We start from the raw sequence: 16,898 nt of genomic DNA, 5'->3' as shown, positions 1-16,898 counted from the left end.
GAGCTCTCTGTCTGCTACCTTCTGAAGCTTCCAGGAAGAGTATCCCTAAGTTGAAAAATCAAGGCTCACACCCTAACCTCGATTCAAAAACCATGTAACTCTGGGCTGATGCTGTTCACTGGAAAATGGGCACCCCACGACCTATCCAAAGCGGCCAGTACCATGCAGGGGATGTAGGAGCACCCCATAAAATGCTGGATGTTTTTCTCCCTTTCCTCTGCACTCAGCAGGGTCATATCTGTGCATAAGCCACCACATGCCCTGTCAGTGCCCCTAAGGGTACATGGCCAGATGGTGCCCTTCTCTGAAGCCTGCAGCCCTCGTCACCCAGGGAGCCCACACTGTGTAGGAGTTCTGTCCATGCTTGCTCTTTTTCTCCTTCACTCCCCTCTAAGCAAAGCTGCTTGGCAGCCAATCCTGCCTCTGTCCCCGGGCAGTTCCACAGGGCCCATCTTGTCCTGCAGAAGTGATGGCAGTAATTCTGTTAATGGGAAGCAAGATGAATGGTACCCTGTGCCCAGAGTGTACAAGGCAAGATGGAATGGGGGGCTGGGGAAAGAGAGTGCGGCTGGAACGCACCCTCCTTTGGGGCCTTATTAGATCTTGAAAGCGCCACTGCACACGCTAAAACCTGCTTTTGCCAGCAGAAGCCTCATTTTACAAATATACAACAACAACAACAAAACCCTGTAAGTGGTAAGCAAACCCCAAAGACTTGGCTCCCAGGCTGCAGCAAGGCGACAAGCCGCTCAGTCTTTTGTCTCCTGACTCCTGCTTTAAACAAGTGTGTCTAAATGCCAGCTCCCTGCTTTGTGGATACCCAACACAGCTTCCTTGGCTGTTTTAGGCCCATTTGCCAACGATGGGATGGGACGGCTCTGAAGACGATTTCTTCTAAAAGGCTTGTTTGTTCCAGATGCCACAAAGCCCTAGTGTAACCTGGCTGACAGCCCCAGGAGGGATCTGACCCAGGCCCTCGCCATCACAAACACACATGCAGAATGCTGCCATTCATCCCCTGCCCTGGCAATCTGTAGCATTTCGAAGGTGTTTTTGCCATGAAATAGGTGTCCTTTTCCACAATTATGCAAAGAGCTTTCTCCATACACCCTCCTCTCAGTTTGGAAATAAGCCACTGAGGTGTCTGTCAGGCTTCAGTTGCCAAATGGAAGTTGAAGGTAGGTGGTGATGCTGGTGCAAAGGCACTGTGAGGCAGAACTAGCAAGCGGACCAGAGTCGGGTCAGTCTGTGGAGCCTCTTTCAGCTTCAGCCTCTTCATCCCAGGACAATGTAACCCCGTCCTCCCCACAACCATGCAACAGGGAGCTAATACAACCCTGGCTCATGAGAAACGCTCACTTCCCAGCACAGGGGCTTGCCCCTGTTCTTTCTGATCATTCATTTCCATGGCACCCACTGCCCTGAGAGGCAGCTGCGGTTCCTCTGCTAACCACGGGCACAGGTGTGCAGAGGTTAGAGAGGAAGGTTTGGGGCGCAAGGCCTGGGTTCAAACTTGCCTCAGCTGAGGCCCTAATAGTGGCACCGAGCAATGATCCAGCCACACTCAGCTGCCCACTCTGATCTGTAAGGTGGAGCTAAGTGCACATGCTTCAAGTCACAGCTAGGATTCAGTGTGACTACATGCCCAGTCCAGCCCAGGCTCACTGGCCCTTAGACGAGGGTGTAAGGAAAATCCCACCCTCCCCTGCACCCTTCAGGGAAGAGCGAGGCCAGAGGGCACGCCAACACTGCAGGCTGGGGAATGCCATGACTTCCCAAACACAGCCGCCTATCCTTCCCTTCCCATTTCCCTTTCAGAACTTCCCCCAGTCCTCCTGGGACAGTAATGCGACTCCTTGAAGACAGGGACTTTGTCCCTGTGACTCACCAGTGTCTTTGAACAGTGCAACAGGGCACTGGTCATTTAGATAAATGAATGACTAAATGAGAGGAAGGAGAGGGGCAGGGGTGGGGGTGGGGGGTGCAAGGCAGCCTGAGCATCACAGGTGCCCCAGACTCTAGGCGAGAGGGTCAGTAACTTGGTCATTTGACAGCTGTTTCACACTGCCTGTCAACACCGTGAGTCATGGTCCTGCCCACTACCTGGCATGGAACTGAGGGCTAAATACAGAAACGGAAACTCGTACCACCCCTGGCTTCGTAAACCAGAAAACAGCAGGCACCCTGGGAGGAGGTGACAGCTCAGGAGCTACTGTGGGCAAAGTGGGGACACGTAGGCCTTGGCCAAACCAACTGCCCACCTCCTCCCTCTCTGAGGAACATGGCTGTTGATCTTGGCCCTGCAGGAGCAAGGCAGATGCAGAGAAGCAGTGGCACTGAGACGTGGCCAGTGTCCCATCCCTACACTCACACGGTTGACTGCGGGGCTGGAGGCCATGCGGCAGCAACTGTGGGCTGCATGTTGAGGACATAAACCTAGGCTTGGTTTACAGCTTTGGCTCAAGGCTTCCTACTGATACTGAACCTCAGTTGTCCGAATCTGAAAGATGGAACCAGCACAGCATGATCAGGAGGACTAATCAATGAAGGCAAAAACACACACAGCACTTGGCTGGGCCCTGGGCAAACTGCTGCATAGTTGTGTTTCTCTCCTCCAGAATCTCATGCACACATGCATTCGAGATGCCAAACTTCCATTCCCCCGGCTGCCTGCTCTTAGCTTGACTGCAGAGCTAGAAACATGTCCGTGTTAGCAGAGGCATTGAGTCTCTCCTCCCAATGCCTTGGGTCTCTGGAGCTCTTGCCAAGCAAGTGGGACAGAAATGTGATTGTTTGATTGCTAACTCTTGTCACTCAGGGGCAGGAAAGCTGACAGGATGGATGCGGGTACAACTACATCCATGGCTGGCTCTACGGTGTGTCTGGCAAAAGAGGCCCAGAGGAGAGAGACCTGCTGGCTGAGTGGTCGTGGTCACTCCAGCGGATCAGTGGTCTGGATGCAGAGATCTTTTCCTCTAAATGATCTGGTCCCCATAACCGTGTACAGAGAACTGACAAGGGGACCTTCTTGTTTTGAAATCTGACGGCGTGTGACACTTGTGAAACTAGCATGGCCAATCAGCCCTGTCCCCATAAGGGATCCCAGTCATACCCTGGTTCACCGTTGGCGTTCTTGTTACCTTTGATACCTGGGAGAAGCCTGGAGAAGCCTGGAGGGGGAGTGGGCTTTTGGACCTTCAGTACATGTTGCTCCTGTCACCCCAGGACAGGTGCCCATTGTCGCCCTCATACAAATACCTGTCACCCATGGCAGAGTAGAAGTCAGGTAGACCCCACATGGAATGACAGAGTGGGATCTTCTGAGGGTCTGTTCTCACCCTGAGAGTCCCCAAACACTACACGACAGGCAAGGGGAGTACACAGGAAAGAAAGGAAAATCAGTTTTCTGTTCTGGTTTCTTCAGGGCTGGGGGTGGGCTTGAAACAGGTCCTCATACACACACACCCCGTAGCTGTGATGAACCCGGAATTGTGACCCTCCTGCCCCACCTCCTGCAACTACAAGTGTGCATTGCCTGAGGGTAGACGAACACTCTACTCACCGAGTGACATCATCCCAGCCCCTCCCTCCTGGCTGATTTTGTTTGTCAACTAGGACTGTTTTACAAAGTCTCAAAAAACAAACTAACTCAAGACAGGATGCTCAGGTGATTGTCCATTCGATGTCACCAGGGAATGGGCTCACTGGCTGGCCTGTTCAGGTGGCTCCCTGAAGGCAGGGACGACAAAGCTGGCCCTAGGTGAGCAGGCAGTGAGGACCTAGTAACTTTACTTACTGGCCAAAGCAAGGGGGTAAGGCCAAAACACAGGCCTGGGACTAAGGACCCCAGAGGAGACCATCTGCAGCAAGCTGCTATGATGACTACAGAACCAAGAATGAAGAAAATGCAAGAGTGAGAGCCAGCACACCTGAGGATGTGCCCTGGGCAGACATGCTCAACTATGGCACCCAGCCTTAGCTGATGCTCATGGTTTCGATTCCTGCCTGTCACTTTTTCCTGTGACTAGGAAAGTTAACAAGCACGTAGCAATGGGTCCTCTAGAACAGCAGGTGGGGGCAGGCATGGAGCCTTTCTGATGTGACCCACGTGGAAGAACAGCACAGCGGCAAGAGCGTACAGTGCAGCAGCAGCATCCTCCTGCATGTTTACTAGCTGCATGTCTGCCTGAGCCTCAGTTTCATCCCCTCCTCCTAGGTGTGCTGTGATGATGAAATAAAATGAAGTCACTGACAGCTACAGCACACAGCAAATGACTGATAAACGTCAGCTACTGCTACTGCCCCACACCCCAGCGTCGTGTGACACATCTCAGAACGGAGAGAATGTGCTCCCTCCTTCCGAGCATCTGCCATGACTCTACTCCCAGACGCCTCTCTCCCCCCATTGTTATGTCGCATCAGTCCATAAATATTTAAACAACATGTCATCAGATTATTATAACATATGATCCATAGCACTGATGTGCAGCAGTTCTGTGCATTTGGGCTTCATTTTCAGAATATCAAGACATAAAATATTTATGTATTTAGCCAACCACGAGATCTCACATTCTGTCTCAAAATGCTGGGTGGTGGCAAGACGCTGAACCAAGACGCAATGTGTGAAGGGGTGCCTTGTTCTCACATCGGTTCCTGGGGCATCTGGATTGTTTCTGGTTCATTCAGGGGACGTCATCACGTGGCCTGTGAACAGTGGCTGACTTGGTTGATCATAGCAAGCAGACAGCCAGGCCCCAAAGAACTCATCAAACTAGTGCATGCCGGATGGACGGTCTATGTGCCTGCATCTCTACGGATGAGCACACAGGAGGAAGTACACTTTTCCCACAGTGCCCACCAGTAAGTGAACAGATTCACCACAGCCCACAGCCCATAGCCCTATCTGGGTGGCTGGGACACAGGAAAGACTCAGGACCATTAGAATCCTGTTTCTTTCGAGCCCCAGGTCCCAATACCAGGTCAGGAACAAAGTAGGGTTGAGACAATATAGCTGGATAAATGGCAATTGAAGAAATTGCCAGGTAAAGTTGTGACCAGATTTAAAAATAATTATTAGATAATAAATTCATACACAATAATGACATCCCATCTGCCAGTGTGATTTATACTGTGTAGTACCCTCAGGCCCGAGACATATAGGCTCTCCAGTAACCACTTGGGAGTAGGAAAAGGGTTTTTTCCCCTATGTAATTAAGTATCTCAATTGCTAACATTAGCACATCACAGTGGCCATATGTGCAGGAATTTTTAGCAGTGTGTGATTTCAGAGACACTGCCCCAAAAGCCATCAGAGCATCCAGGAATCCACATGCCAGGGGCGGAATGCTTTTTTAAGACTGCCTTTCCTGTCCCTAGCCAACACTAAAATAATCTAACACCACGGCTATTATGAGATCAGGAAAGTGGGCTGTCCTATGCCTAACCTACAGATTATCAAAGTCTGAGGACGTAGGAGCCAAGAAAAGTCTGTGTAAAGGACAGTTGTCAGCTCAGGGTATAGGAAATTCCTCTGCACATTTCCTAGGAAGAGGGACAGAGGTCTAAGCCTGATCTCTTTGTTTCCCTAATGGCCAACTCCAGCCTGTTGGAAGACCCCAGAGCCAAGCCTAAGGACAGCACAGGACCCACTGCCCATCACACCTCACAGGAAACCATGTGCCATGTTGTCACCACCAGGCTGGCTCCGAGAGCCACAGTCCCTACCCTGTGCCCAGACTGCAGACAGAACTCCAGTCTTCGTGTTCCGTGGACTGGCATTGAGATCAACACAAAGGCCACTGAGATTCCTGCAGAAGAGGAACAAGCAGTAGGATCTACTGCCATGGGTATCAGGGTGGCTACTGTGTAGACATCCACCAAGGCCAAATGAACAAGAGATTTGCTTCCTCTTAAAAGGCCAGGTTCTTCACTCTTCTGGTTGGGGGAAAATTGGGGATCATGCTCACAGGGTAGAGACAACTCTAGAAGTTGCTCAGGAGAGTTTAACTCCTTCCTCTTCTCAAAGCCACCTTGCAAAGGATGCTGCCCCTAAAGAACAGAGGTACTTGACAGAAAACACAGATTAAAGTGGGGAGTGTAGTTCTCGTGGTGTGGATACCCCCAGCAGTGTCCCTAACAAACCCCTCCCGTACCAACATTCAGCAAAGAACAACAGGAAGAAGACCCCATAACTCAAGCTGTTCCAGGAGATTATCTCTTATCTGAAATGCTTGGGACCAGCAAAGTTTCAGATTTTACTTATATCTATTAGATTACGGATTTTTTTTTGCTTGCTCGAATATCTGTGTATCGATGGTATGTCTAGTGCCAATGAAAGCCAGAAAAGGGGGGAATTAGATGTCTTGGAACAGTTATGAACTAATATATAGTTGCTGGGCACTGGACCTGGATCCTCTGGAAGAGCAGCAAGTGCTCTTAATCACTGAGCCGTCTCTCCAGATTTTAGAGTTAACTGAATTTGGGAACACTGCAGACTTTACCAATTGAATAACCCTAACCTGGAATTCTGAAATGTTCGAACACCATGCCACCATACTGGTGCGCAGAAATATTCTAATAGTTGTGCTCTTGCTGTGTGCCAGGCTCTGAGGACACAGCTGTGGCCACACACCAAGTCTTGCCCTATGAAATGACATTCCCATCTGGAAGAAATAGACAACTGATATCCTATGCCCTCAGCACAGGACCATGGTACATGCTGTTTCTTGCAGCTGCTCAGAGGCCAGAACTGGCTGCCCTAGTCCAGCCCACACAGCAGGCACTTTCAGAGGGCAGCGACTGTCCCGTCTGTAGAATGCCCTCTACTGTGGCGTTCCTCGCAACACTCATGTTGGCAGGAGAGAACCAGCTACCCTGGCCCCTAGCTGTTTCTTCATCCCTAATGTGGAGCTGCTGGACCAAGTTAACTTACCAATGTAAAAGCTAGAGTGGGGCACGTCCTGCAGCAGACCCTGCACAGGGAGCCTCAGAGGTTAGAGGAAGTTCCTCGCTTCACATTTTCCCAGGTCTGCCTGAAGCTCTGGAAACCATCCCATGCTCCTGTCGTCCACTTGCCCTCAAGATGGCCCTTTGAGGCCTCAACAGAACCTCCCATCTCCCTGCCACGGTGCTGCCCGCTCTCCCCACTCCTCCTGCAGCCCAGAGAGTGAGGCCCCATCAGATCCCTTCTGTAGCACTCACAAGCTCCTCTACAGTTCTGAGCCTGCCTCCACAGGGAGGACTAAAGAGTGCTGCCCCCAAGAAGGGGGCATGGCTGTCATACAGTCAGGGGTGAGGCCATGAAGGGGCCTCTTTGCACGCCTTACCTACCCCAAGGCCCCCTTCTTAAAAAGTGGGGTGGGGCTGGAGATATGGCTCAGAGATGGCTGCTCTTCCCGAGAGTCCTGGTTCAACTTCCAGCACCCACATGGCAACTCACACCTGCCTGTAACTCTAGTTCCAGGGGGATTCAACACCCTCCCACAGACATACATGCAGGCAAAACATCAATACACACAAAATAAAAAATAGAGAAATCATTTATTTTTATTATTATTTTGTAATTTGCCAGACATGGTGGCATAGACCTTTAAACCCAGCACTCAGGTAGCAGAAGCAGGAAAATCTCTGTGAGTTTGAAGCCAGCCTGATCTAACAAAGCAAGTTTCAGGACAGCCAGAGATGTCCATTGAGATCTTTTCTCAAAATAAATTTAAATTTACTTTTGTGTGTGTGTGTGTGTGTGTGTGTGTGTCTGCTTGTCATGTGTATGCAGGTACCCAAAGAGGCCAGAAGAGGGCATCTGATACCCTGGAACCAGAGTTACAGGCAGCTGCGAGCTGTCTGATACGTGTGCTGGGAAGTGAACCTGGTCCTCTCCAAGAGCAAGTGCCCTTAACCACTACACAGTCTCTCCAGGATCAGCAATGGGTATGTACATTCCAGCCAACACAAATATCTCCAGTTCTGAGACTAGAGTACGCTTGGCCTGCTCCAGACTGCAGGCTCAGGCCCAGGAGCCATGACACGTGGCATGAAGGCTGCCAAAGTGATAGATAGAACGAAGCCATGGGGCAGCCATGTGGCTCTCAGGCTGGCCAGCTCTCTGCACTTCTGTTCCCACCTAGAAATGGGGCAGGAGAGGGCACGTTTTGTCTTAAGCAACAGAATCTCTTCTGGTTCTGTCTTTCTATGTGGAGGTGTGGGGAAGTGTGGTCTTGGGGATCCAACTCGAGGCTCCAGACATGCCAGGTAAGAGCTCCAACACTGACCCACACCCAAATTAACAATTGTAAAGTGGCATCTGGGACATTCACAACGTTGTACAACCACAGTTGTTACCTAGGTCCAAAACATTTTGTCACCCAAAAGGAAGCCCTGCCCTCATCAAGCCCTTACTCCTCGTTCGCCCTCCTCCCGGACCGCAGTGACCATAATCTGCCTTCACACCACAGGCTGTCTGGCCGTGTTTCATGGACTCAACGAGCTCCTTTTCTTAGCAGGAGGCCTGGGCAGAGCCTTTCTGTGCACACACAGGGGACAAGAAGATGGTACGGTGGTTTGCTCCTCCTCTCTGAGCTCACGCCCCTCATCCTCAGTTGCATTTCAGAGACAGCCTGTATTCTAGGCGCCTTTCAGTACTCATATCCTAAAGTCAGTCTGGGGTGTGAGAAGCGGGAGTCACTACTGCCACATGCTTCCAGCCCACCTGATATTCACAGCAGGGGAGGCCGGGCCTGAGTGAAGCCTGAAGCAGGGGCCTCTGTAGGGGGAATGGCTCTCCACAGTCGTCTGTCCTCACTTTCCCTCACAAGCCTCGTGGGCTTCAGGTATGAGGAACTGGACAAATTTCCTCAAGCTGCCTACGGAGGGGCAGCCATGGGGGAGTCAAACTCTTCTGTCCTTCAGAGAGAGCCAATCTAAAAGAGTCTCAAGGGGTCCAGGAAGATTCCAATGGTACATGTGGTCTCTCTCAGGCCAAGTGGCCCTCAGTGCAGAGAGGGAGTCCTCGCTGAGGATTCTGGTCCCTCTGGGGTCTGTAATGGCTGCTCCTGTCAGCACAGCTCTCTGTTGGGGCACACTATATAAATAATTAACAAAACATCTGCCTTACTTCATAACACACCTTAGCTGACACAGCTCGTGGGCCTTCAGAGACTTTCCAACTTCATACCCAAACTGAGGGGTCACTGTCTTGCCTTGTGGTGAGTAGGTCGGAAAAAAACAAGCACAGATCTCTAAACTTTTCTTGAGATGCCATGAGGGCCATTCCAGCACTGAGACCCAGTCCCTTGCCAAACCACTGCTGTCTGCTATGCCCAGCAAATGCTTTGTTTTTAAATTTTATGTGTCTGGGTGTTCTGCCTGCCTGTATGTCGGTCTGCACCATGTCTATGCCTGGTGCCTTTGGAGGCCAAAAGAGGGAGGCGTCGGATCCCCTGAAATTGGAGTTATGGAGGTTATAAAGTGGCCATGCGGGTGCTAGGAATGGAACCCAAGTCCTCTAGAAGAGCAGCCACTGACCCCTTCTCTTTCCAGCCCCAAGGCTCACATTCTTAATTTGATTATGAACATCTGACCCTTCCAGGGCCTCCGTGTCCATTCTGTAAAATGCACAATGGATAACTTCCAATCCCCAAAGTCTACTCTAAGCAACCTCTAGTGGTCATCTCCACCTGGGGCTCTGTGAGCAGCTCTTTGTGGCCCTGTTAGTAACTGAAACAGGTCCCTAGAAGGTAACCATGTCCTCCAAGGTCTGAAGGACAGAAAGGTCCTGAGCAATTCCTGTTGTCTGCCAGCTGCACTGAGAGTGCCTTGTGAAAGGCAGCGCTCCAGTAGCTTCTCTGACAACAGGGGGACCCAATGGGCAGTGGTGACACCTTTAATCCCCCTGCACTCCGAGGCAAAGGCAGGCAGATCTCTGTGCATATCTGTGCATCCTACAGAGTGAGATCCACAACAGCCAGGGCTGCATAGAGAAACCCTGTCTTAAAAAACAAAACAGAACAGAACCAAACAAAAAGAATCTCTTTCTCCAGGGCCACCCTGACTTTAAAGTATGAGGGTTAAACAATTTGGGGAAAAGGCAGGCGCCTCAGGCTTTCCACAACAAGGCCCGCCCCTTCGCTGTCGGCATTCCTTCACACTCAGAGGAATTCTTACACAAAGCCCCCTCTTTCTTTTCTATGAGGTCACCGGCACACAGAAGTCTAAGAGGGAAAGAACAACTCCATGTGGGCCTTTGGAACTGAACGCATTTCAGCCCCTCCGGGCCCAGCTCCAGGGGTGGGGAATAAGGGGCTTGGGGTGGGGGGCGTGATTTGGCCCAGCATAGCCAAAGAAACCTGCCTAGGAGACCAGATCCTCAGCTGCCAGACCACGTGAGAAGCGCCTGTGTGTGTGTTTGGGGGGGGGGGGTATCAAGAATTGGAAACAAGCGTCCCCTGCACATGTGGGTCTGTATTTACATCCACACAGCAAGTCCTATTGGAGTGACAGATGTCAAAATGCCAGATCACACTCTCAAGTTCTGATTTCAAAGATTAACATCACAGGAAATTACACCACTAATGGATGTGCCCCAGTACTCCTTCTTTCTGGATCTTGAATCTGAAAAGGCTACAGGTTTGGCCTGAATAAGGATGGATTGTGTGTATGTCATCAAATTCAGACAGGAACAGGGAAGTTGCTTGTATGAGGTGTGTGTGTGTAGAGGGTGTTCTACTAACATTTTCTAGAGAAAAAAAAAGACCCAGGTAGTGGCACACGCCTTTAATCCCAGTACTCAGGAGGCAGAGGCAGGCAGATCTCTGTGAGTTCCAGGCCAACCTGGTCTACAGAGTAAGTTCCAGGACAGCCAGGACTACACAGAGAAACTTGTCTCAAAAACTGAAAGAAAAAGAGAAGGGGGGGGAGGGGAAGGAAGGGAGGGAGGGAAGAAAGGGAGGAAGGAAGATTATCATTATAGTGACAGAACTGAGACCATCCACTGCCTGCTCGAAAACTTTAAAACCCTTTACAGATGCCCAAACCATCCTAAATGACACTCTGTTCCATGACCTCCCTGCTCCTTAGAGCCCCAGCTGGAAGAACTAGCAAAAAGGTTTGTGCACTTTACTGATTATGATGACATCAGCATAACTAAATTAAATAAATAAAACCACAGAAACAAGGCCTAGTTTTACCTCTGCAAATTCACAGACCAGATGGAGAGAATCTAGAAGCAAGGCTGAACCTCTCACAAGATCTATTATGTAACAGATTCAATGCAATGCCCATCAAAATTCTTCAAAGACCTCAAGAGAATGGTACTCAACTTCATATGGAAAAGCCAAAATAATCCTGTACAATAAAAGAACTTCTGGAGGCATCACAATCCCTGACTTCAAACTCTACTACAAAGCTACAGTACTGAAAACAGCCTGGTATTGGCATAAGAGCAGACAGGAGAACCAATGGAACCGAATAGAAGACCTGGATATCAATCCACACATCTTCGAGCACCTGATTTGACAAAGAAGCAAAAAATATCAAATGGTGATGTGGGAGAGTCTTCTGTTTTGTGTTGATTTCATTGGTTAATAAAGATACTGCCTTGGCCTTTTAATAGGACAGAAAATTAGGTAGGCGGAATAGACCGAACAGAATGCTGGGAGAAAGAAGCCGAGTCAGGCAGTCGCCATGATTCTCCTCTCCGAGACAGACACAGGTTAAGATCTTTCCTGGTAAGGTACTACCTCGTGGTGCTACACAGATTATTAGAAATGGATTAATCAAGATGTGAGTGTTAGCCAATAAGAGGCTGGAACTAATGGGCCAGGCAGTGCTTAAAATAATACAGTTTCTGTGTAATTATTTCAGGTAAAGCTAGCCGTTCGGGAGCTGGGCAGGAGTGCAGCCCACTGCTCCTCCAACTACAAAATGGAAAAAAGAAAGCATATTTAACAAGTGATGACATAACTGGATATCAACATGTAGAAGAATGAAAATAGACCCATATCTATCACCATGCACAAAACTCAAGTCCAAATGGATCAAAGACCTCAACATAAAGCCCAGCCACACTGAACCTTATAGAAGAGAAAGTGGGAAGTACATTTGAACACATTGGCACAGGGAACCACTTCCTAAATATAACCCCAGCAGCACAGACACTGAGAGAAACAATTAATAAATGGGACCTCCTGAAACTGAAAAGCTTCTGTAAAGCAAAGGACACGGTCAATAAGCCAAAAGGACAGCCTACATCAGACAGAGGTCTGATCTCCAAAATATACAAAGAACTCAAGAATTTGGTCACCAAAAGAACAAATAATCCAATAAAAAGAAATGGAGTACAGATCTAAACAGAGAACTCTCAACAGAGGAATCTAAAATGGCTGAAAGACACTTAAGGAAATGTTCAACATCCTTAGTCATCAGAGAAATGCAAATCAAAACAACTCTGAGATTCCATCTTACACCTGTAAACATGGCCAAGATCAAAAACACTGATGACAACTTATGCATGAGAGGTTGTGGGGAAAAGGGAACACTTCTGCATTGCTGGTGGGAATGCAAGCTGGTACAACCCCTTTGGATGTCAGTGTGGCGATTTCTCAGAAAATTAGGAAACAACCTTCCTCAAGACCCAGTAACTTTTGGGTATATATCCAAAGGATGCTCAATTGTGCCACAAGGACATGTGCCCAACTAAGTTCATAGCAGCTTTGTTTGTCATAGCCAGAATCTGGAAACAACCTAAATGCTCCTCGACCGAAGAATGGATAAGGAATATGTGGTACATTTACACAATGGAGTACTACACAGCAGAAAAAAATAACGACAGCTTGAATTTTGCGGGAAAATGGATGGAGCTAGAAAACATTATTTTGAGTGAGGTAACCCAGACACAGAAAGACAATTATCACATGTACTCACTCATAGGTGGTTTTTAAACATAAAGCAAAGAAAACCAGCCTACAAACCACAATTCCAGAGAACTTAGACAACAATGAGGACACTAAGAGAGACTTACATAGATATACTCTACATGGGAAGTAGAAAGTATAAAAAGGCAAGATCTCCTGAGTAAATTGGTAGCATCGGGACCTTGGGGGAGGGAAGAAGGGGAAAGGGAGAGGCAGGTTGGGGACCAGAGAAAAATGTAAAGCTCAATAAATATCAATTAAAAAAAGAAATTAGAAAAAGATCTGTATGTCACACCTTACATCGTATTACACAGCACTTTGCAAATGTTCATCAATTTGCAGACATTCTTGAAAGGAGAAGAGATGCTGGAAGACACGGAGCAGGGGAGGCACAGCTCAAACCACACAGTCCTCTCAAACACCAGAAACGGAAGTGAATGAGGAAGTGACTGGCAGACCCAGTTCTGAATGACAGGTGACAGGAGCCTTTGTAGTTGTCCAGAATGAGAGTGAGGTCCTGAGGCGGCTCAGCCCCAACTCCTCACAAGGTCAGAGGGGTGGACTTCTCCTGAGGCGGAGTCCAGCTTTGTCTCCAACAAAGGCTTAGAGGTACCAACCTGTATCTAGGATGTTTATTTAATTAATTAGTTTATTTAGATGGTGTTTTGTATAATCCTGGGTAGTCTGGTACTGAGGCTAGCCTGGAAATCAAAGCAATCCTCCTGCTTCAAGCCTTCCAAAGTGCTGGGATTGTGATCATGAGCCACTGTACATAGGTTTAACCCTATCTAATCTTGAATGAGTCATCAAGTCCTCTACCCTCACCTCCCAATTTGGTTCAACCCGCGAAGAGGAGGGAAATATTATTCTCCTTTTGACAATGATTTGGCCATCTATGGCACTCGGAAAGACTAGCCCCTTCACTCTGGGGGCTCAGTGGCCTTTGGGAAGACAACTCCCATCGTGCTGAAACCCAGTAAGCCCTGCCAAACCTGGCTGGTGATAAGTCAGCTTTACAGCATCCAGCAGAGCACAACACAGTAAAGGTAGCTATCTATGTGCCTTCAAGTTAAGAAGGCTAGCCCTAGAATCAGAGACAGGAGTTTAAATCCTGACGTCATCATTTACCGGTTTATTAACTTACCTGGATATTGACTTTGCAAGTTCACGGGAAGACTACAGATTCTGTCAGAACAAGTCTGGGTTCAATTCTGGATCTACCGCATATCTAGTCTCTCTGTGTCCTGGTTTCTTCATCTATAGAATGGGCACCATGACAGTTTTCATCTTTACAGTGTTGATAAACACACAGGAGGAAATAACTTCAAACTTGGTGCACCAAGGCCAGCACAAGGCATATGAGGGCCATGGTCACGACGCTACCAGCCAGTTCATCTCTCATGGTGTCTGTCTTCTCAACTGTACATAGAGACAACGACCTCTGACTTACGGTGAACCCCAACTGAGTCCTCAGCGCCAGGCTGTGCACCTTAGGAAGTGAAGGTCAAATCCTGGGCTCAATGGAAGGAGAAAAAACCTCGAAAGCAGGCAGGTGGCTCAGGTTTTGGTTGCCACCCTCTCTCCGCTGGCCCCAGGAACACGTGTTTGATCTCTATGATTCAGATTTCTTGTGCACAAAACCAAAATCAGAACGGGATACCAGGAGAGTCAAGGACCCCCAGAACCATTCTCAGCACACAGTAGGTACTCCATCTTAGCACACAGTAGGTTTCTCTCCTCCTTTCTTACTCCGCATGCCACCTGAGAAAACCAGGCTCTTCCTTTCTAGAAACAGCTCTAAATCCTGGCCAGCCAGAGCTTAAGTCTGAGACTTGTATTTTCAGAGACAGCAAAATGACTTTTTAAGTCATTTCTGAAGCAGATGGGGCTCAGAGTCTCACAAACCACGGGGACCATTTTAAATCCCGGGCCTTTTCTTCTGGGAAGTTAAGCAAGAACCTTCCCAAATGTTTGCCGTGGGGCCCTCTGCCAGGGAGTGACTCACTCCTCCGCTCCCCACAGGCATATTTTATTTGGGGGTGGGGGATCCAGCAAGGGCCTGGCCATGATGGGGGAGGGGAACAGTTCCAGCACATCCAGAAGGTGGGGATATTTTTCCCCCAGTTTTCAGGACAAAGAGAAAAAAAGAACATGGGTCTTTTTTGCTTCCTTCCAGGTTTTGTCTGCTGAAAGACTATGTCCAAAGTTCACTGCTTAAGTTCCTCCTGTCGGAGTCAGGCACCCATTCAATGAAATTCTTCTCCCGTTAGCAACAGGGATTTTTAATGCGCCCCTTTACACACACCAGACTACTGTGCGGACATTTTTCCCCTCAGAGAGTCAAGCTGCATTTTGCCCAACGGAGAGAAGCTCAGACAGAAACTTTGTAAAGTTTGCTTTAAAGTAGTTAAAACTTTCAACTGAGATTTTCAACACATATAAACTGTCAGTTAAAACCGCAAGGGCAGCCCTTAGAGGACTTGTCCCAAGTATGCTGACACCCATTTGTTACTATCTCTGAGGCTCAGATAAGCCGGGAGAATATGATTAACTTAGAGGGACAGTCACAGAGAGAAAGTAACTGGGGCCCTGGGTCTCCCTAGGACCTAACCCCTAAGTATGGGGGGCAGCAGAGTCCAAATCTGGCCTAGCTGGAGACAGCCACGAACAAAGCCAAGGAACTCAGACGGATTTTGAAAACCTCAAGTCAAGTTCAGGGCAGCCCCATCCCCAGCCTGCGTGGCCATGCAGAGTCCTGCCAAGGCTGGGCTGAGCTGCTTCCACCGGAGTCAGACCCTGGGCATCTGCGGGTCTGCCCCTGAGCCCCAGACACAAAATCCGGCCCTGCACGCATCCGGTAACCTCTCCGGGCAGGGTCAGTCGGCACATCACACACACTGGCCTACAGTGTGGGGTGCTACACTGGTTCTTAAACACACATGTACGGAATTTGTACACTTTGGCCCGCGCACGTGTGCCCACATTCACTCGGGAACGTTCAGACACGTGGGCACATGTACTCCCTGGCACCCACGGTAAACGCTCGACACACAGATAAGCGGGAGCCTAGTCCATCCTCCCGCGCTGGTCCACCCCAAACTCACAGCCCGGGCCCCCGGTATGCACACGCACGCACTCCCGTGCAGCGGAGCGGACGGAGCCCAGTCGCCGACACCTCGGCCTCCAGCGGGCGTCCCCGCCGCCTTCTCGGGAACGCGCGCGCGCCCACCGCCTCGGGCGACGGCCCCACGCCCTGGCCAGCTCCCCTCGCCCGCCCCAGGCCACTCACCGACGCCGGCGGCACTCTCGGCAGCGGGCGGGGCACGGGTCGCACGCGAGTTGGCGGCGCCACGGCCGCAGCTAGTCCACCGGGTTCAGCCGCCTCTTCTGCGCGCGCCCGCCCGCCCCTCCCCGCCGCGGGACCGCGCCGCCCCCTGCGCCCGTGCGCGTGGCCGCCACGCAGGCTAAGGGGGCGCCGGGGGCGCGCTCCCAGCCTTGGCGCTTGGCCCAGGTGGGGAGACGGAGACCCAGGCTCCAGGTCCTGGCCACTGAACCCCTCTACGCGGGCTTTAGACTTTTGAAATGCAGGTTCGCAGGGTAGCCAACCCGTGGATCCTTTCCCGTGCCCACGCGGTCCCATCAGCTGACATTGCTCCTATCTCAGCCCTAGCCCGACTGAAATTGACCTACCCAGAGAGGGCAGCTGGAGATGAAGCTCACTAGGTAGAGTGCTTTCCTAAGCTCAGCACCTGTAACCTCAGCACTGGGGCAGGAACGTGGGAGAGTCAAGGTCATTCTTGCTTTATAGTAAATTCCAAGCCAGCCTGAGCTACAGGAGGCACTGTCTAAAAAATAGTGCTTATTGTGTACAATAGTACAAATAGTGCTCAATATAGGTACAGAAGTAGACTCAAGGGCAAATCCAAGTCCCTTCCCCCGAAGCACCAGTGTTCCTGGGAACTCCAGGCCAGCCAGGCCAATGTGCTAACG

At 49.9% G+C, this 16,898-nt stretch overlaps 1 protein-coding gene across 3 annotated transcripts in view; it reads right to left on the bottom strand.

Moving 5' to 3' along the window:
* The window catches only part of Nek6 (NIMA related kinase 6), a 73,862-nt gene extending 57,388 nt beyond the window's left edge, over positions 1-16,474 (bottom strand). Inside the window, exon 1 of one of the 3 annotated variants that reach the window (XM_050124847.1) lies at positions 16,198-16,474. The gene's annotated coding sequence lies outside the window, so the exon portion shown is untranslated. Of the gene's footprint in view, positions 1-14,052; positions 14,077-16,197 lie in introns of those variants that run through there. The other 2 variants (XM_050124844.1, XM_050124845.1) reach the window with 2 other exon arrangements.
* Between the last annotated feature and the right edge of the window lie 424 nt (positions 16,475-16,898).

Source organism: Alexandromys fortis, unplaced genomic scaffold (genome assembly GCF_014885135.2).
Source record: "Alexandromys fortis isolate MF-2015 unplaced genomic scaffold, M_Fortis_MF-2015_v1.1 scaffold_228, whole genome shotgun sequence".
Taxonomy (NCBI): domain Eukaryota; kingdom Metazoa; phylum Chordata; class Mammalia; order Rodentia; family Cricetidae; genus Alexandromys; species Alexandromys fortis.
Note: the sequence above shows the minus strand (reverse complement) of the source record. Positions and strands in the feature narration are given on the sequence as shown.